General features: G+C 41.1%; 1 protein-coding gene across 1 annotated transcript in view; it reads left to right on the forward strand.

The window, feature by feature from the left end:
• The window catches only part of KRCC1 (lysine rich coiled-coil 1), a 42720-nt gene extending 35119 nt beyond the window's left edge, over positions 1-7601 (forward strand). The window contains exons 8-10 of the transcript XR_012904439.2: positions 2920-3118; positions 5133-5266; positions 6769-7601. The gene's annotated coding sequence lies outside the window, so the exon portion shown is untranslated. The remainder of the gene's footprint in view (positions 1-2919; positions 3119-5132; positions 5267-6768) is intronic.
• Positions 7602-9278: the final 1677 nt, after the last annotated feature.

Here is a 9278-nt window from a genome sequence, read left to right on the forward strand (position 1 = left end):
TAAATAGGACATCTCTCCTGCACTTTCAAAAGCAACAGAAAGGCGTGGTTGACTATGGAATACAAAATGTAGCAGAATTATTATCTGAATGTTTCAGTGTACAATTTGAAGATAAGGGTGAACTGAAACTACCCGGCTCAGCAAGATACATTGTGACTAATCACATGCTTAAACTTAGTTATGCACCTAACCTACCTTGCTGAGTCAGGGTCTAGACCTTTAACATTTCTCCAGAAGATATCTCCTAGCAGCATCAATATAAAGTGAAGATTAAGAGGTATTCTAGTTAAAATGTAGAATAGGGTCTGAATACAATGCCCTTACTAGTTCCCATTACTATATAATTCAAATGTATATATTAGACTAACCCAGAAATGAAAATATATTACATTTCTAATTGCATAGGGATGTTACCATAGATATAAAGTTATATTAAGTGAACACATTTCCAGAATGTTTAAAATATCAGAATTCAGGATGTTAAATTTTGACTGATCAGCTAATCGAGTAGTCGATGGAATTTCCATCAACTACTCAATTAGTCGATGAGGAGGAGGGGAGCACTCACTATCCCGGCTGTGCCTCTGCCTTTGAAATGTAATACAGGCCACCCACAGCTCTTGCTACATTTCAAAGGCAGAGGTGCAGTGGGGAACCTGCTGCAAGCGGGAACTGAAGCAATCTCTGCTCACGCTGGGATCCCCGCTGCGTCTCTGCCTCCCCTGTCCATCCCTCCCACCCTGCACCATGGAAATGGTGCTGAGGGGGATTGGCTTTTAAGCTGGCTCCCCCCAGCACCAGCTCCTGCTCCCCTCCCCTTGTTGCCTCTGATATAGAGGCAGCAAGGGGGGAGAGGGAATGCAAGTAGTCAACTCGACTGCCCCATAAACCTAGGCTTATCGGGTAGTCGACTATTTGACTACTATTTTACATCCCTAATCAGAAAAAGACATTAATTTGATGATTAAGCATTCCCTAAGTTCTTGTAAGTATTATTCATGTTATTACTCATGTTATTGTGGTTAAAAATGCGTACTAGTATTTAAAAAATGGGACCAAATTGCAGTGAAATCGTTGTCAATTAGTTTAGGGTTTTCTCTCTCTCTTGTTTATTTTATGCTCTATTGCTTTTAGTAATACTTCTTTAGAATAGGGTGCATATAATTCTAAATATCCTGAACCTTTGAATCATGAAATGGAGCCCACCACCTTCATTACTCTAAAAGTGAGTGACTCTTGGTTTAAAAAATGTGTTTATCCATCAGAGAGTACTGAGGTGGAGTCATCAGGCTATGATTCAAGAAATCTCTGTTCTCTTCCCAGCTGTTCAGACTTTCTGTATGACCTCTGGGCTTTCGTTCCCCATTTGTAAATATGGAATAATAATAGTTTAATGGTGTTGTGAGGATAGATCCATTAATATTTGTGAGGTGTGCAGATACTATATTTATAGACTTATAAAATGCCTATAAAGAAAGATATATATATATATATATAGTGATGGCCAAACAGGAGTATAAATGCCACAATTATTTTCCCTTTCTGCAGAAAGTCATAAAAACATAGCAGGGTCTGAAGGAAGTGTCTCTATTCCTTCTAGAGAAGAGTCAACTTAAAAGTGAATGCCAAAATGAATTCATTTTTCTGTCACTACTGTCAGATTAAAAGTTAGGTCTAAAAACCATCTCCTGATAAATTTTCAATAAATGCAGAGTGTCTTAAATTCGGAAAGCTATAGGAAAAGCCTGTAACCAGCTTTACTGCAGTTCCATGCAAGATGAGTTGCACTTGATAAATTGGAGATCAGTCTAGGCCTAAATTTTTGACTTGTGATTCGGGGGTTCAAAGTAGAGACCTAACAGCCCTGATTTTCAGAAAATGCTGACAACTTGCCCTCTCAAAATCGGGCTCCATCAAGGAGACTCAGTTTGGGCTCACAGAATCACTACTCACTTTTGAAAAGATTGGGCTTTGTGTGCCAGCTCTTTCACTCTAGACATTTGGTCTCTCCTAGTTGCGTCCCAAGTCAAACTGAACTTGCTGGTTTCGTCTTAGAATGTGAAATTCTCTGCAGCGCTTACTCCCTGCACAAACAGGTTCCCTCCTCTAATGAGAAAAAGAGGGAGTGTTGCATGTCTGGACATGATGTAAAACTTACTCAGAACCTTTCTGCGCATACATAGTGCTTTCTTGCACTTGCTTAGCCTGCTCTCAACTTCAACATCCTTAACCACTGTGCTTAATAAGTCACCTGATAAATCAACCCCTCTACATACAACCAAGCTAGTTGTGGCTTCATTCACATGATGTGGTTAAGACCCCACTCCTACAAGGTGCTAAGTGACTACAATTCTGCCTGAAGCCTCCAGCCAAGTACAGGACCACTCCAATGAGAGGTAAGGTTGCTCAGCACCTTGAAAGATTAGGCCCTTATACCCAATCCTGCTCCCTTTGAAGTCAGTGGAAGTTTTGCTAAGTTCACCTGGATCTGGATCAGGATCAGGACCTAAGGATTTAAGGGACAGGGATGCACACTCTTTGCATGTCTTTCTCTGGGTGTAATGTGCCATACAAAGCCAAATCAGGCATACACATCTATGCATTCGTAGATTGATCCAAGTAGGTTTTTGAGCTAGAGGGTTCAGTACCGTCCTGAATTATTAGTAGATGAAAACTCTCAAGGCATAAATTTTATTTATGCCAAGGCCCCTTGATGCAACTCTGGCAGGTATGCAGGTAATACGCCTTAAAGCGGGCATACTTTACACATACCTCCCTTATCCAGTGCTTTGACTCCCAGAGTGATGAAAAAGTGTCCTATTGTAAATGAGAATCAAGCCCTCAAATCTGAGGAAAAGATGTCACCCTAGATCTGTAATTGGCTGCTGTATGTTTTTTTGCATCTCTCTCTCTTTGTAGATCAACAGATGAAAGGAAACAATCTCTCATCCCAAGAAAAGAGGAGAGCTATGGAGCAGCACACCTCAACCACACTCCTCTCCCTCTACTGTCTCCTCAGCCATTCATGTGGCAAAGGTGTTATGTGAGCTAACGTATTGCAAAGCTCTGTACGCAGGATGCAGCTGGCTGAAAGCAGTGGATGCTTGAAGGGCATTGGGTACGTACAGCATTTGGTGCATAAGTAGCCGTGGTGGCATACCTCCTGCTCTTCTCTTCATATGTGACAAATCAGGCAAGCTAATGTCGTAAGTGGGGAATAAGAAATCCAGAATATACTTACGTGCTGATGTCCAGGCTCTGTCTTCTGTATAATGCCTGTTCTGCTTAGTTTTCTTTATCCTAATGTATTATTTTATACCAATATCTATGGTAGTTTAGTACAGTTTCTCAACCTTTTTTTATAAAGTACCCCTTTAAAAAAAAAAAGACCCCCAGTACCTATAGTTTTCAGACACGCAATTTCTTTAAACATTTCTTTAAACAACTTAATCATAGCTGGGCAGGTGATGACATTTTTGGGTGTAAAAAGTAATAAAACACTGTAAAACTTAAAACAAAAATTCAGTTTTCTCCAAATTTCAGTTGTGTTGACATACCCCCTAGACGTCTCTCAAGTATCCCTAAGGGTACTAGTACCACTGGTTGAGAAACATGGCTGCTTCTAGCCTTACCCATATCCCACTGGCAAATGGATTGAAACTGCTAGTCAATCCATGGAAAGTCATGAAAGAGGGCAGGATTGAAACATATATATGTAACAATATAACATATTCGACCCAGCTTTTTATCTGTCATAGGTAGCATAACTGTAACAAACATATTTTTATTGATCTGTATACAGCAACTGTGTGTGGTACATATAAAGAGCAGCTGTTAACCAGGTAAATAAATGACTTACCTGTCTATGCTCACATGGAGGGACTTCGTTGTTATAGCAATTTCTATAAGTGCAGAGTAAGCGTAGTGTAATGTAATCACAACAGCTGGATGTATGTTTATCACATATGGTCTTGAATGTGTCCATGTTGCATTGGCTGGATTGCAGGAAAATATAATCTGAGCCCCAAACTTTCTAACCCTCGTGCTTAAATAATGATTTGTAAAAATGTAAGCACCTAATTGATGGGGTGTCTTTGTTTTCAGAAGTGCTGATCGCATGCAGCTCCAGTTGACTTCACTGGTAGTTTTAGGTGCCCAATTAGGTGCCTACAAATGGATTTGAACAAATTTGAACACTTTGACTTTAATAAAATCATAGACTCATAGAACTCGAAGGGACCTCGAGAAGTCATCAAGTCCAGTCCCCTGTTGTCACATCAGGGCCAACCACCATCTTAGACTATCCCTGACAGGTATTTGGTGATTTTAAAGAGCAGGTTAGACAATGATCGAAGTTCCAGAACCTCCCTAGGCAATTTATTCCAGTGTTTAATCACCCTGACAGGAAGTTTTTCTTGCTGCAATGTAAGCCCATTGCTTCCTCTCCTCTTTATAACAACCTTTTAGGTACTTGAAAGCTGTTATCATTTCCCTGTTGGTTTTCTCTTTTCCAAACTAAACAAACCCAATTCTTTAAATCTTCCCTCATGTCCTGTTTTCTAGACTTTTAATCGTTTTTGTTGTTGTTCTTGAGACTTTTGCCAGTTTGTCCACCTCTTTCTTGAAATATGGCACCCAGAACTGGATACAATACTCCAGCTGAGTCCTAATCAGTGCGGAGAAAAGGGAAAGAATTCTCATGTCTTGCTTACAACACTCCTGCTAATACATGTGAGAATGACGTTTGCGCTTTTTTTTTTTTTGCAACAGTTACAATGTTGACTTTTATTTTGCTTCTACTAGCATCTATTGCTTCCCCCCTCTCCACAAGGCTTATTACCCTGTCAAAAAAGCTATCAAGTTGATTTGACAAGATTTGTTCTTGACAAACCCAAGCCAACTGTTACTTATCACCTTATTATCATCCAGATGTTTGCAAAGGGATTCCTTAATTATTTGCTCCCTTATCTTTCCTGATAGAGAAGTTAAGCTGACTGGTCTGTAATTCCTAGGGTTGCCCTTTTATTTCTTTTTTTCAGAGATAATAGCTAAGATCCAGGGTAGCTGTGTAATGCTGCAAACGTAACGACTTAAACTCACTCACTCTACCCTGTTCTTGTTTGTTTGTGTAGTGGGCCCATGAAAATGAAATTCCCACCACTTACTATGCTGTGCTAGCTGGTTTGGCTTGTATTCACCATGGAATAATGCTGGTGTCTGCTTATGGAGTATGATAAGTGCATTGATTTCCACCTAACGGGATATGGTAAGTCTGTTGATTTCCTCCCACCCGTATTGTGTGGTAGTTACAGGTCTCTGGTAGTTTTTTTTATTCCACTACACACTGAAAAGGGTATTTGAATTAGTTCTGCTTACTAGACTAGCTGGATAAAGTACCTATCTCTTCCAGTTGTTCATTTACGTGCTACGAATGATAGCTAATGGGATGATCTACAATCAGACTGATTCCATTAGGTATAACTTAAAAAACAACAAATAGTCTGGTAGCACTTTAAAGACTAACAAAACATGTAGATGGTAACATGAGCTTTCATGGGCACAGCCCACTTAGCTCGTGATATCATCTACATGTTTTGTTAGTCTTTAAAGTGCTACCAGACCATTTGTTTAAGTTTTTCCTGTTACAGACTAACTCGGCTACCCCTCTGAAGCTTTTTATCCATTAGGTATGTGTGTCTTTTGAATGCATTTACAAGGCTAATGCTCTGCAGGAGCATTTTTTTAAAAGAGCAACTCCCAGCCTCTCCACATCATGCTGGTGGTGGCCACATCCTTCAGAATAGTTGCAGGTGTAGTGCTAGAGAGGTCTGCCTCCCTGCATGGTGCTTAGAATGACTGGCATATTTACAGTAGATAGATGACTCCATCCTTGATTCACACACCTGTGAAGATTGATGACTGCAGTCTGAGTGAGGTGCACAGATGTCCATAGGGCACTGCACAAGTGTGAAATTGGTCAGCACGGATCAGATTGAAGGATCGGGGCCACTGTATATATAACTGCCTGATCTCAAATCTCTATGTAGGCTGGACTGAGGAGAGTGAGATAAAGTGGAAACATCACTTACCTCACCCCAACCCTGTTGATTTATGTTTAATCTTGTCATTATTGCAAGGCATGCGGTAAAAAGAAGTTAATTTTAAAACATTTTTTAAAATATCTGTACTAACAGCCCTGTAAACTCAGTTTTCATATTAAAATCTAAAACCTTTCCACCAATTGTACTCTTTCTAAGCTTCATTCAACTTGAACAGAGAGAGTGGCCTCATTGATTTCAGTTTCTGCTTTTAATCTGTTGTGGGTTTTGCACACCAGTAAAGTTGCTGTTGGAGTGAATGCCCAAACCTGTAAGGGGAATAGCTAATCTTTTTATGCAGGTTTTTTAACTGAAAATAATTTTATTAATGTTAGGCTCTGCAAAGCCCTCATCTAAACAACATGGCAGAGTTCCTTAAATATATTTTAAGGGGATGTAATTTTTATTTTTTTCAGGGTTTAGGATAGAAAATATATGAATTGATAAGAGGTCACTGTGTCCTTGTCTTAAATATAATTCCAGTCATTCAATTCCCCAGTAAAAGCAGGCTGAATGTGTTTAAATACTCTACAGAGGAAAGGGTTCTTGAGTTCTCAATGTCAACGCTGAATCCATCTGCCCTTCCTCTTTCTGCCATATGGAGTAGCTCACATGTCAACCTTCATGTTGAGTCCAAAAAGATTTCAAAAGTTTCTTTTGTGTTCTGCAGGTGTACAAAGCAGAGAAACGACACAGGCAAGAGGCTCTCTCAGCAGCCGAAATGAGTTACCCAACTTTCTGCCTAATTCTTCAGAGAACATTAATCTAGTTAATCTCATTGGTTCACCAAGCAACAGCCCTCTTTCCAGTCCCTATTAAGACTCACTTCTTCTGTTGTGCCCTCAATAAATGATCTCATCTACCTGCATATAATACCTGTTGACCAGCCATGCCATGGAATTTATTGGTGGGGATTTCTGAAGGCCAAAAGCATCACTGTGTTCAGAAAAGATTACATAAGTTCCTGGATGGTAGGTCCATCAATAGCTGTTAGCCAAGATGGTCAGGGATGCAGCCCAATGCTCCTGGTATCCCTGCACCTCTGGTAGACAAGCTGGGATTGGTCGGAGGGGGTAGATCACTCAATAAATTGCCCTGATCTGTACATTTCCTTTGACACATCCAGGGCCACTGTCAACAGACCAAACACTGGACTAGATGGACCATTGGTCTGACAAATGCATATATACATTTGTTTGTATCATCTTTATCTGTCTCTTGATTAACAATTAGTTAGTTGAGAAAACTTAGTCATCTGCAAAAGTGTTTACAGGATTGGTCACCTTTGTTTCTTGGCTAGACTAGCATTGTAAATGAGGACTTTTTCTCCAATGGATTTTCCTTGGTTGAGTGAAGTTTTTATTACTGTTTTTAACAGTAATTGCAATGCTGTGGTTTTCAATATGATTGACTTTTGCCTTGTGCATTAAAACATCAGTTTCACTGACTGTAATAAATGTTATATAGATGGTTTTAATCTGCAAAATAAACATTTAATTTTCATTGGACTGTTTAAGTGTGTGTTATATTTACATAACAAGGCTTTAAGTAACTGTTTTACTGTTCCTGAAATGGATATACAAGTCCATATTCCATTCTGTGATGGGGTGTACCAGGCTCTCTGAGGCCCCTCCCACCACACCACACTCCAGGAAAGGAGCAGTGAAGGTGGGTCCTCCAGCCCTGACTAGAAAGGCTAGAGAGAAGCAGCCAATCAGAGCACAGCAGTCTCAGCTAAAAGGAGCTACAAAGTCTGAGCTGGTCAGTTCCTGGGTAGGACCAGGAGGGTGAGGTAGACCCTGGAAGACTGAAACTTCAGGTCAAGGAGCACTGGGAGAGCAGGGACTAGGACAAAGAGAACCTAAGGTAATGGGTGAAGATGATGGGACTGAGTGGGAAGCAGCCCAGGGAATGCAGCAACTATTAAAGGAAGCAAGATACGGCTGCTATTTACAGGGTCACTGGGTTGGGTCCTGGAGTGGTGGGGCCTGGATCCCTTCCCTGGCCGGGGGGGCGGAGAGAGTACTGCCCTAAATCTGAAGAAGCAACAAGACTCCTTACTAAAAACCCAAGAAAAGAGGCTAGATTTAAAGGAACCTAAGAGAGATGGCACCTGCAGACAGGAGAGACTGTGTCCAGCTTGAGGCAGGGAATTGGAAGACTTTTGTTTGTGTGTTTTGAACGTGAGTATCCCAGAAGGAGTTCATTCAGTCTGACTGTGTGACTTGGCTGGAGTGCTCAGCCACTGAAGACCTGCCTAGTGAGGTCAGCAAGACTACAGGAGGGGCCAAGAGAAAAAAGAAGATTGCAGCACCACTCCCAGCTGACAGGAGATGCTCATGAGATGGGAGTGAACCGTGTCGCACATTCATACAATAGCATACAGCTGTGGTGATGATGAAGATGATCATTAATACAAGGCCCCAAAATGCTCCAGGACCTGGACTTGAATATCCAAAGTGGAGATCTCCCCCATCAAGAAGCTGTCCTAGGTTTTCATGTCCTTTAAGAGTTAGCTAGTGCCAATGCCATTAATTATTTATCTAGGGCTGTTAATGTTGCGTGGCATTGAACAAAGTATGAATGTGCAGAATAAAGAAGAGCCCTTGCACATCATAGTGTAAAGTCTAACGCCACAAGTGAGTGTGATACAGAGCAATACACAACTCTGAGTGCAGAAGAGAGTAATTCGGTTCCTCTGACGTCTGAGTGCTTCATGGAACTAGCAGGTCTTCTGGAATTTCTTAGAAACAGGGAGAGAGGCTGACGCTAAGCTAGAACTATTCAATATAGCTGCTAGTTGCTCACCCAAACACAGTCAAGGAGTTGTTGCTGTGCAGCTTAGTTCAGTATGTTCATATAAGGCTTCTGCTGATGTAGGAGGCAGCAGAATACAGAGAAGATATCTCCCAGTACCTGTCCAGCTGTATGAAGAATGTGGAGGAACAGTCAATAAACACCTCAGCAGTAGTGGTCTTTTTTCTCTTCCTATGGTGGTGAGATCTTCCATGCTAACTACATAAGTGAATAGCTGAATGCTGTTATAACCAACCATCTCTTCTCCACATGGGCCAGGCAATACGCTCCTTTCAAGTCTGAATTATGCCCAATGAGGTACATCGAATAGAGCATAGACCCATGGAGGGCAATCTGCAACCCACCGGCCACATGTGGCCCATT

The sequence above is a fragment of the Pelodiscus sinensis genome, chromosome 4, assembly GCF_052426305.1.
Source record: "Pelodiscus sinensis isolate ZL-2025 chromosome 4, ASM5242630v1, whole genome shotgun sequence".
In the NCBI taxonomy this organism is placed as follows: domain Eukaryota; kingdom Metazoa; phylum Chordata; order Testudines; family Trionychidae; genus Pelodiscus; species Pelodiscus sinensis.